The 11690-nt window shown below is 45.6% G+C and overlaps 1 long non-coding RNA gene across 1 annotated transcript; it reads left to right on the forward strand.

Moving 5' to 3' along the window:
• The first annotated feature begins 8523 nt into the window (after nt 1–8523).
• LOC147709117 (uncharacterized) lies at nt 8524–10427 on the forward strand. The gene is made up of 4 exons (XR_015296532.1): nt 8524–8574; nt 9277–9385; nt 9493–9589; nt 10125–10427. It is a non-coding gene; the product is annotated as an uncharacterized LOC147709117 (long non-coding RNA).
• The last annotated feature ends 1263 nt before the right edge of the window (nt 10428–11690 follow it).

Consider the following 11690-nt stretch of genomic DNA (forward strand, 5'->3'; position numbering starts at 1 on the left):
AAGAGGAGGTCTCAAAGATGCTTGCACTTGGGGTTATTGAGTCCTCCAGCAGTCCTTGGGCCAGCCCAGTGGTCTTGGTCCCGAAGGCTGCAGCGCACGGTGCCACACCCGAACTCCGGTTCTGTGTGGACTACAGAGGACTGTGTTATGGAAAGTGTTATGGATTATATCTTCCCTGTTCTTACGAGGAAGCTGTATCTACAGTGGAGGTATGGCACACTACCAATTAGAGCTTTTACATGTAATTGGCTTTTATCTGCCCCGAAAAATGGTCCCAACTGCAGTTGTGAACTGGAAACTGAAATACACGTTATGTTTTTTTGTCCAGCTTATCGACAAATGTTGAGAAAAAGTCTTGAAACACACACAATGACTATGGTATCGTTTTTGTTTATTTTTTCCTACTTAATTTTGTGGTTTTCTATTGCATGAACATGGTCCAAGGGCAACAAGGGGCTTTACTAGAGAGCAAGTTGAAAATTGTCAATAACAAATAACATAAAACAGCAGATAAAACACAACTAAGACAAGAAGACAGTTCACATCAGGGAAGACAGATCAGGCAGTTCATGCCCGGATAGTAAGGACAAGTCCACATAGGTGATCATAGCTTCGCTCAAAATGACCCTCAAATAAGAGCATTACGATGTTTTTTTTAATGTAACAATGAAGAAGGTTGCATTTTGGACAGTCGAAATTTAATTTTGCCAGCGTCATTCGCATAATTTTTAGTTTTTGCTCTGCTACTTGTGTTTGTCCTTTGTGCTAACAGCAGAAATCATCAGAATTCCCATGATAACAGTCCCAAAACCTATCACCACTTTTGACACCACCAACAAACGCTAATGAGATGCAGAGTAGGTGTTCCTGTGCAGAAACACATGAAAAAACAACAACACATCCGCAAAGCAAACCGAAACAGGCGATAAGCCGTGGTGACCGCAGGTAGTTAACACCTGCCTCAAGCAGGTGTAAAGACGGATGACTACCTGCAGTAGGCAACAGAACCCTGCACACAGCTACACCCGAAGAACAAAGGACGCCATGGAGCTACTCATCATGCACCTTGGAGCCCCAACAGGGCCACAACACCCACTGCCACCCCCCCATATGACCGCCACCACCCTCAGGACCCAGACCTGCATCCCCCCAGATCACCACAGAGGCAGCGCAGAGTAAGACAGCAGACCTACCGAAAACGCACCACTCTCAAAGACCTAAAGCCCAAGGAAGTTGTTGCCCACTACAAGCTCAAAAGGACAACCATTCACTGCGTCATGACTCACATCACCCACGGGCTGACGGTCCCAACGAAGCGGAGAACCAACATCCCTCCGCAGACAAAGCTGCTGGCTGTGCTGCACCTGTTAGCCTCTGGTACCTTTCAACCAACAACTGCCAGAGTCGGAGGGGTCTCACAACCAGGTCTATCCAAGTTCATCACACCTCTCTTAGATGCCATCCTCAGCTTAAAACCCCAGTACCTTCACTTCCCCAACACTGCGCAGGAACAGCTGGAGACAAAGCAAGGCGTCTACGCCGTATCTGGATTCCTGGCCGTGTTGGGTGCAATTGACTGCACACATGTCCCACTTGTGCCCCCTGGGGATACTGCACACCACTACCGCAACAGAAAGCACACGCATTCCATCAATGAGCAGGCAATAGTGGACCACCGGCGACTCTTCATCAATGTTGTCACCAACTACCTAGGCAGTGTGCATTATTCCTTCATCTTCCGACAGTCCACCATCAACCAGCGCTTCCAGGATGGCACATATGGAACAAGACTGCTTGTTGGTAAATACCAAGTCAACACACCACACATCCTAATGTCTCCGCAGCACAATGCACAATTGTGGGGATGCACATATGTCATACTACACGACCTCCTACCAGACACGACCTTCACCACTCCATGGTTATCCTGGCCTACCTCTGCACCAAAACAGACATTTCTTGGCACCACAGCCACACAACAGTTGAACGTAGCCATGACACATTTGAGGCACTGCTCTGTCCACGTGACCCTACCCCAGTCTCCAGTAGGCCAGCGTCCCGTGGCAGTGGGCCAGTTTCGCCCGCTGTGCATCCAGGACCATTAGCCCTGTGCAAATTGTGTCATCCCCTCATAGTTCTGGCATTGCATTTCTGGGTGCCTGATGACTGTTGGTGTAGTTGCCAGCATCAGCTACTCGCTGCGGGCTGGCTTACACTCACCCCACACACAGCCAGCACAGGCATCACTGGATTGGTGGACATTCGGCCAACCCAAGCATTGACTCTTTTCTCCCTGCACTGTCATAGGTGATCAAGGATATGCACTCTGCCCCTGGATGATGACACCCCTCTGAGATCCAAACACACCTGCCAGAGGCAGTACAGTGCAGCACACATACGCACCAGGAGCATCTTGGAACGCACATGTGGCGTGTTGAAGTCACGTTTCAGGAGCCTGGACGGCACAGGTGGGAAGCTCCTGTACAGCCCGGACATCGTGTGAAAGCATGTTGTGTGTTGTACAACATCTGTGTTCGCACCAGGGCCCCATGGATCCCAGTCCCAGAGGTACCGGACGATGATGGTGGTGATGGGGCAGATGGACCACATCCCACTGCAGCAGCGGCAGGACTGGCCCGTAGGAATACCATCATTGACACTTACTTCTCATGAGAACATCACAATGTGGCCGTCCATGGTAATCAAGCGACAGTAGTGAATGTCCATATGCACTGCATGTGTGAATAAAGCATGTTTGCAGGTTTTGGCAGTAATGATGGGACCCCCTCAAAATTTAAAGTACGGCCAGGGAACAGAGGGGAAGAAATAAAGCACAACAGAAGAAGAAATTCCCTCAAAGGCCACAATTATTCATTACAGGTATGCATCACATAATTTATATTGGAGGTGACAGATACACAACAGAATTTTTATTTTATTCAAAAAATATATGAAGTTTTTAATTTTTTCTTTTTAGCATTGCTTTCAAGTTTATGTATTTTTCATTTGAATTTGAATTCATGAGAAACATGTAATCACAATATTAACATTTCATAAATAATTTCATGGTTCATACAAAAAAAGGAGAAAAAGTGACAATAACTATATGTGAAGAAAACAATTTATACCAATACATATGCCCCTGATATCACACAACCAATCACAACAAACTAACACATTCATACTCTCTTTACATACACATCCACAACGTCTGAAAAAGAAATCTGGGTATTAATCAGCAGGGAAACCCCTGCCAACTAGCGAGTCTCAAAACTAAGTGTGAGACCCCGCACAATGGTCGACGAGCGTTTCGGCGGCCCACGGCCACCTTCCTCAGGACCTCTTCCAGGCAGTCAACACCCACATGAACAGGGGACCTAAAAAATGTAGTGAGAAAATATATAAGTTCAAGTTCAGGGATTTATATAGCGCACTACTCACCCAGAGGGTCTCAAGGCGCTTGGGGAGGGGGATATCATTTTTTATCGAATAGCCAGGTTTTAAGTTCTTTTCTGAAGGAGATGTGGTTCTGAGTAAGGCGGAGGTGAGTGGGGAGTGAGTTCCAGGTCTTGGCCGCCAGGAAGGAAAAGGATCTGCCCCCCATGGTGGATTTTCAGATGCGCGGGACTGCGGCGAGGGGTTGATTGGAGGATCTTAGTTGGCGGGTGGGTGTGTAGAAGGACAGTCGAGTGTTGAGGCATTCGAGTCCTAGTTTGTAGAGGGCCTTGTGTGCGTGGGTGAGGAGACAGAACATAATTCTCTTGTTGATGGGAAGCCAGTGGAGGTCTTTCAGGTGTCTAGTAATGTGATCTTGTCGAGGGATGTCCAATATGAGTCTCGCCGATGCGTTTTGGATGCGTTGGAGTTTTTTCTGTAATTTTGCCATGATTCCGGCGTATAGTGTGTTACCATAATCCAGTCGACTCGTGACCAGTGCGTGGGTGACAGTCTTTCTTGTCTCGGGGGGAATCCAGCGGAAGATTTTTTTGAGGATACGAAGTACGTTGAAGCAGGAGGATGAGACTGCGTTGACTTGTCTGGACATCGAGAGAGAGGAGTCTAGGATGAAGCCAAGGTTACGTGCGTGGTCTGTGGGTATGGGTGCTGTGCCCAGAGCGGAAGGCCACCAAGAGTCGTCCCAGGCAGAAGGGGAAGATCCTAGGATGAGCACTTCCGTTTTGTCTGAGTTGAGTTTTAGGCGGCTGTGTTTCATCCATTCGGCTACTTCTTTCATGCCTTCGTGAAGATTTGTTTTGGCGGTGTTAGGGTCTTTGGTGAGGGAAAGGATTAACTGGGTGTCGTCGGTGTAGGAGATGATGTTAAGGTTGTGTTGGCGCACGATGGATGTGAGTGGGCTCATGTAAATGTTGAAGAGGGTGGGACTGAGTGATGATCCTTGTGGTACGCCACAGATGACTTCAGTGGCCTCTGAGTTGAATGTGGGGAGTCGGACTCTCTGAGTTCTCCAGGAGAGGAATGAGATGATCCAGTCCAAGGCTTTTTCTTGTATGCCGATGTTGCTGAGGCGTTGTATAAGGGTGCTGTGACAGACTGTGTCGAAAGCGGCGGAGAGGTCGAGTAGAATGAGGGCCACTGTTTCTCCGTTATCTAGTAGTGTTCGGATGTCGTCTGTCGCTGCAATGAGGGTGGTTTCGGTGCTGTGTTTGGCTCGAAATCCGGACTGAGAGGGATCGAGGGAGTTGTTGGATTCAAGGAAGGAGGCGAGCTGGCTGTTGACGGCTTTCTCAATGACTTTGGCAGGGAATGGGAGGAGGGATATGGGTCGGTAGTTTTTAAGTTCAGAGGGGTCTGCTGTGGGTTTCTTCAGGAGGGCTCTGAGTTCGGCGTGTTTCCAGCTTTCTGGGAAGGTGGCAGAGTTGAAAGAGCAGTTGATGACATCACGGAGATGGGGTGCGATGATGGAGTCAGCTTTGTTGAAGATGTGGTGGGGGCAGGGGTCAGTTGGCGAGCCAGAGTGGATTGAGTTCATTAGGCGGATGGTGTCTTCAGTGGTGATTGGGTTCCAGGCGCTGAGGTTGTTAGTTGGCGGGGTAGGTTCTGAGGGGGGTGGGGAGGGTTGTTCGCAGGGAGTGTTCTCAAAGCTGTTGTGAATGTCGGCAATTTTGTTGTAGAAGAAGGATGATAGCGCATCGCAGAGGTCTTGGGAGGGAGTGATGTCGTTAGATACTGCGGTGGGGTTGGTGAATTCTTTGACGATGTTGAAAAGTTCCTTGCTGTTATGGTCGTTGTTGTCGAGTCGATCCTTGAGTGCTGATTTCTTGGTGGATCGAATCAGTTAGTGGTGTTTGCGGGTGGCTGCCTTGAGGGTTGCCATGTTGTCGGAGGTAGGGTTTTTTCTCCATGTTTTCTCTAGGGTGCGGCATAGCTTTTTGGATTTTTTAAGGTCATCATTGAACCATGGAGCCTTTTTGGTGCCTGATTTGATCTGGTGGTTTTTCAGGGGTGCTAATTCGTCAGCGCTGTGGGTGATCCATTGCTTGAGTTTGGTGGCCGCTTGGTTTGGGTCCAATGAGAGGGTGGGAGGGTTTTTGTTGAGTGATGTGAGGAGTTGGTCGGAAGTGATTTTGTTCCAGTTTCTCTGAGGAATAGGTTGTGGGGGGTTGTGGGTCAAGGTGGTTTTGTATCTGAAGTGAACACCTCTGTGGTCCGTCCAATGGAGAGCTGTGGTGTGATCGAAGGAAATGTGCTTGCTGGAGGTGAAGATGGGGTCGAGCGTGTGTCCGGCTACATGTGTGGGGGTGTCAACAAGTTGTTTGAGTTCGAGATTGGCCAGGTTGTCCAGAAGAGTGGTGGTGTTGCTGTCATATTTGTTTTCAAGGTGGAAGTTGAAGTCTCCTAGTAGAATGTAGTTCTCGGAGGCGAGGGCATGTGGGCTGACGAAGTCGGTGATGTCATCGCTGAATTGTGTACGGGTTCCTGGAGGCCTGTAGATGAGGGTGCCTCTAAGTGTGGTCCTGGGGTCGGTGTGGATCTGGAAGTGGAGATGTTCGTCGGTTGTAAGATTATCGTCAGAGCTTGTCGTGATTTTGATGGTGTTTCTATGGACGATGGCGATGCCTCCTCCTGTTTGATTGGTGCGGTCTTTTCGGATGATCTTGTAAGCGTCCGGGATGGCTATGGCGATGTCGGGTGTTGATGATGCGTTCATCCAGGTTTCTGTAAGGAAGGCGATGTCTGGTGATGCAGTGTTGAGTAGGTCCCAGCGTTCAGTGGCGTGTCTGTGGACCGAGCGGGTGTTCAGCAGGATGCACTTCAGGTGGTTAGAGTCGGAGTTGTGTTTGGGGGAAGTGGATTTGGTGTGGGTCCTGATGCAGGTGAACTTGCAGGAGTGGCAGGCGAAAGGACCGTGGGTGCGTCCTGGGGTAGCTTCGCAGCATTGTGGAGTGCGTCCGGGGTTAAGGGCAAAGAGGGTAGCAGCGTTGTACGTTATGCGGGTGGAATGGGTTTTGCGAGGACCAGGGGGTCTGGCGCGGGGCGCGATCCAGGCGCGGACGGGCGTAGACGGGCTTACCTTTGGCGCACCTTCGGCGCGCATGGGGCGCGACCGCTGCGCCTGAACGCTGCACGCAAAAGCTTCTGTCATAAGTGGATAGTGGAGGGGGAGGGGCGAGGGAGGGTCAGCTGGGAAGGCGGGAGCGGGGTGGAGACCCGGGCAGGGCGACACAACAACAACAACAACAAAATGGCTGGCGGCCTTACACGGAACAAGCAGCCAATATAGTGCAAAAAGGCAGTGTCCCCGGTCTACTCGGTCACGCCTCGATGTCACAAACACATCAATTAAATGGCAGCAGCACAGCGACGACACAGAGCTTCATGCAGTCAATTAGCAGGCGAGGTGCTTCAGCGCTATTATATACACTCTGACCATAGGTATTCTAAAAACAGGGACAATTCAAAGTTAGCCTCTTCAGGAAACCTACATCCAAAAATACCATCTTAAAATTTGACAGTTACCATCCCAATTGTCAGAGGGAATCTATCCCATTTGAGGAATTTTTACGGATTCGCCGTAACTGTATGGATATGGCTGCCTTCCACAAACATGGAGATGAGCTTAAAGATAGACTACTCAAGAGAGGTTATCCCCATCGACTAGTACGACACGCCTTTAAAAGCGCTAAGTACTTTGATAGAGTAGCCTTACTACAAGGGTCCAATCGCTTGAAACACAATCGGATTACCTGTGTTATAAATCATTCAACCCTGAATTTTAAGATCAGGAACATAATAAACAAAAACTGGAGAATCCTGAATGCCGACGAGCATGTTCCCTCTATGCCTCTACCCTTATTAGCATATAAAATAAATAGGAACTTGCTGGATATGCTGGTGCATACTCGCCAGACCAAAAGGTCTCCTTCAGATGGCCAACGTTCCATTACGGGACTTCCTGTCATTTTGGGAAACCACAGATCTGGTTCGTGTCATGCTTGCGACTCAGCAATTACATCTGAGACCATTGAATATAATGACAAGGAAATTAAACTTCGTCATCTCACAAATTGCCGTAGCAGCAATATAATTTATATTCTATTCTGTGGCTGTGTGTTGGCATATGTAGGAGAAACTGGCCGTGAATTTCACACACGCTTTAGCGAACATAAATCTGCCATCAGAACAAAGAGAATGATGGCACCGCTAGTTGAACATTTTTTGAAAATTAACCACAATGAGCAAGACATTAAATGGTCAATCGTAGAGAAAGTGCAGTCAAGATCAGGTCAATTAATAGAAACAACATGCAAGAAACGTGAAACTTTTTGGATATACCACTTAGACTGCGTCAAACGTGGTCTGAATGAGGAAATATCATGGTATATCACGAAATAGTGCCCAATTTACACCGCACAGTCGCTCTCTGTTATTTCAGCCTTGATACTGTGTGTTTATTAAGGACTATTATGCCCTGCTCTTGTATGTGTCAGTGTTTTCCACAGGTTATTGTCTGCAGTACCAGAACTTATCTGTCTCTAGTGAGACACTCACTGGTTAGGTATTTTATTTTTTTGCATACTAGATGCAGTGATGTCATATTACTTTGTAATATTATCCTTACCTCCCCCTACTCTCATTTATTTCTTTTATTTGTCCCTCCAAATGGCTATACCTCGCTTTTCGTCATTTTTTGACGAATTGACATCTTTTGATAAGAAAGTCTATCCCCCTTCCTACTTTCGCTTTATCATCAATATAAATGGGAACTTAATGGTTTTTTTTAGACAAGGTAATGTTGTGGTTTTCCATCTTATACAACTGTGTTTCTGCAGGATGCATTACCCGTTGTATCGGCATTGATCATATCTCTTCAGTATGGCGTCCGTTTTGACCTCTTGTCCTTTTAAAACTGGGAGACCCGCGAGTGTCTGTAAATATTGTAATCGGGAGTCCGCTCTTTATTTTCATTTTTCAACATTCGTCAATTTATCAAAATATTGCGAGACTTCCGCCGTCTTCTCTTGCTTAAAAACATGTCTGGTGGCGCTTATTTGTGTTTGGAACCACATGTCCCCGTGGGAGTTTACATTGATCCGCACTTCGTGCGAGACCGCAGTAAGTAGATCTATGCATTTGAGATTACCGCCATCTTCCATTCCCCTTACGCAGCCAGCATTATGCTTCACACTTCGTACTGCGCCGCGCTTGTCCACACGCTTGCATGGCTAATATTTCTTTCTCTTTAATAGCTACTTACGTTAGCCGATATTATTTACGCATTAGGGCAGTGATCATTTTCTACTAAACTCATAGGCATCAACATGTATAGAATATTTGGCATGGATAGATTAATGAAGGCAGCCACTTTTTGATTGAACTGGCACGCTCTAGAGTCATGTATACTGTCCGTATGGCTCACACAGCTATTTAAATGTCTTGCGCTTCATATCCATCGTTAATTATGCCGCGCATGACCAAACGTTTACATGTCTCACCCTTCCTTCTCTCTAAAAGTCATTTATGCGATCTGATAACATCTATGAATTAGTATAGTGAGCGGGCGAGCATTCTCTAATTGCCCATGTGTGTACATATGTAGAGAATACTCGATAAGAATAGACTAACGGAGGTAGCCGCTTTTTGTTTGAATCCGCACGTTCTGAAGGCATTGATACTGTCCGTGTGGCTTAATTATCTATCTAATGTCTTGCTTTTTAAATCCTCCCTGAGAGTGAACTAGTCCCTTGCAGACTTCGGTTTCTGTATCACCTGACGGTACATAGAGAGATTGAGATTTCATCTTTCTTTATTCGTTAGGTCTTCTGAGGATATGAGATGCAGTCCACCTGTCCCCTGCTCAATAATATAATACAATCGAAAGTAGTTATACGGGGACATAGAACAGAATAATAAACTTGATCTTAAGGTGAGTCCCTCGTACAGGTAATACATTATTAGTACTAGATGGTACTTGGAAGATACATACGGACTTTATTATATCTTCTTCTCCTTTGTTGCAATTTATTATTTCAGTTGAATAACAGATCACAAGTTGCTCTTTTGGATTTGCGACATCGCCTCCCTATCATTTTGTTGGACATCTATAGAGACTCCCACACTCCAAATATAGGTACGGCATGTACATCCTTTGGAAGCATAACTTGCTCGTCCACTTATTCCATACATTAGTTTATTTAGTACGCTCTCCCCTTTTTTAGATATGGATAAACTCCTGAGTTACCTCTCTACGTGGTTCATGCCGGTGACACTGCTCTTTGGGAATTAAGCAGAATTAATGTTTTTAAAGTGTAAGGAATTGGACTTCTATTATGTATCTTGATACATGCCAACTATTACAGAACTTGCCAGGTTTCCTGACCCCTGTCTACTTTTTTGAAATGTATGTCACACTATTAGACTATTGAGCAAGATGCAACAGTATTCGTATTTAGTACTCTTCTAATGTTTTTTCAGTTCTCCACTAACCAGGATTCATATACACCCACTGAGGATTCGGGTTGTGTTGTGTCACATGTTGAGCTCAAGTGTCCCAAAAAGTTTTTTTAACTATGTAAATAACTTTTGTACATTGGTTTGGTTTTTTCCCTTTTTTTAGAATACCTTTGGTAACAGTGTATGTATATTTTTCTCACTACATTTTTTAGGTCCCCTGTTCATGTGGGTGTTGACTGCCTGGAAGAGGTCCTGAGGAAGGTGGCCGTGGGCCGCTGAAACGCGCGTCGACCATAGTGCGGGGTCTCACACTTAGTTTTGAGACTCGTTAGTTGGCAGGGGTTTCCCTGCTGATTAATACCCAGATTCCTTTTTCAGACGTTGTGGATGTGTATGTAATGAGAGTATGAATGTGTTAGTTTGTTGTGATTGGTTGTGTGATATCAGGGGCATAGGTATTGGTATAAATTGTTTTCTTCACATATAGTGACTGTCACTTTATCTCCTTTTTTTGTATGAACCATGAAATTATTTATGAAATGTTAATATTGTGATTACATTTTTCTAATGAATTCTAATTCAAATGAAAAATACATAAACTTGAAAGCAATGCTAAAAATAAAAAATTAAAAACTTCATATATTTTTTGAATAAAATAAAAAGTCTGTTGTGTATCTGTCACCTCCAATGTAAATTATGCGATGCATACCTGTAATGAATAATTGTGGCCTTTGAGGGAACTTCTTCTTCTGTTGTGCAGGTTTTGGCTTGTACTTGTATATTTTAAGGTTACTTTTCCTTGCAATTTCAGATGTGATTTGCCAGGTCGTGCACATTTGTGGAATCAGTTGTGTCCTTAGTTCAAATGCGGTGGGGCGCTGTTTGTACCGGGATGTTGTCAATTTCGAGGTGCACTCCTGCCTATGTGCAAATGCTGCACGGTGGGTGTGTCGCTCGTGCAGCTCTGATTTGTCTGACACTGGTCTTTTTCATGCAGTGTGCCTGTCGGCTCCATTCTTCCATGGTCCTTGGATGTTGTGGTGTACATGTTGTCCTCTGCATTTGGCCAGGGTGCATCCGTGGTACTCCGTTGTTGTTGGATTTTGTCCTGTGGCTTTTACAGTATGCTGTTCTTGTGCTTTTTCCTGCATTACGCGTGTGTGTTGCTGCCCTTGCACTGGTTGTCACTGTTTTCTTATCCAGTTTTTGCCCATCGCAGGTTTTTTCACATTGGGGTTAGTGTTTTTATCTCCGTTGAGGTGGTTATGTCGCGGGCATTCGCCGCGGTGTCTGCAGACTTTTGCATGCTACCTCCGTGTTGTGAATTCCACGTAGTCACTGAGTTGTTTTCCCGTGATGGCCTGCAATGTTAAAAGTTGCATTACGCTATTCTTGCGGTAGTTAACTCACGTTCTTGTGAATATACCCCTCAATTTTCCAACCAGATAGGCGGTTTTGTCACTGTTGAGGGGCAATGTTCAAATGGGTGCTTGCTTTGATGGGGAGTCACTGAATTGCAAGAATTTTAGGAGAGATGTAGTTGAATTTCTCGTGACCTGTCAAGCAGTCAATCAACTCAATATGCTTATAGAAATTAAACCATAAAAGCACAGGATCATATAAACATAAGACATCATTAATCAACATTCAATAAACTTCATATAAAGTAAATAAATTTGGTTATTGAAAGAAATACTAATATTAATCTACAGTGTTTAAAAATCTACATTCCATCATAAACATTTATTTCTTAAAAACCATGCATCGATAACTCCTTT

Source organism: Lissotriton vulgaris, chromosome 6 (assembly GCF_964263255.1).
Source record: "Lissotriton vulgaris chromosome 6, aLisVul1.2, whole genome shotgun sequence".
Taxonomy (NCBI): domain Eukaryota; kingdom Metazoa; phylum Chordata; class Amphibia; order Caudata; family Salamandridae; genus Lissotriton; species Lissotriton vulgaris.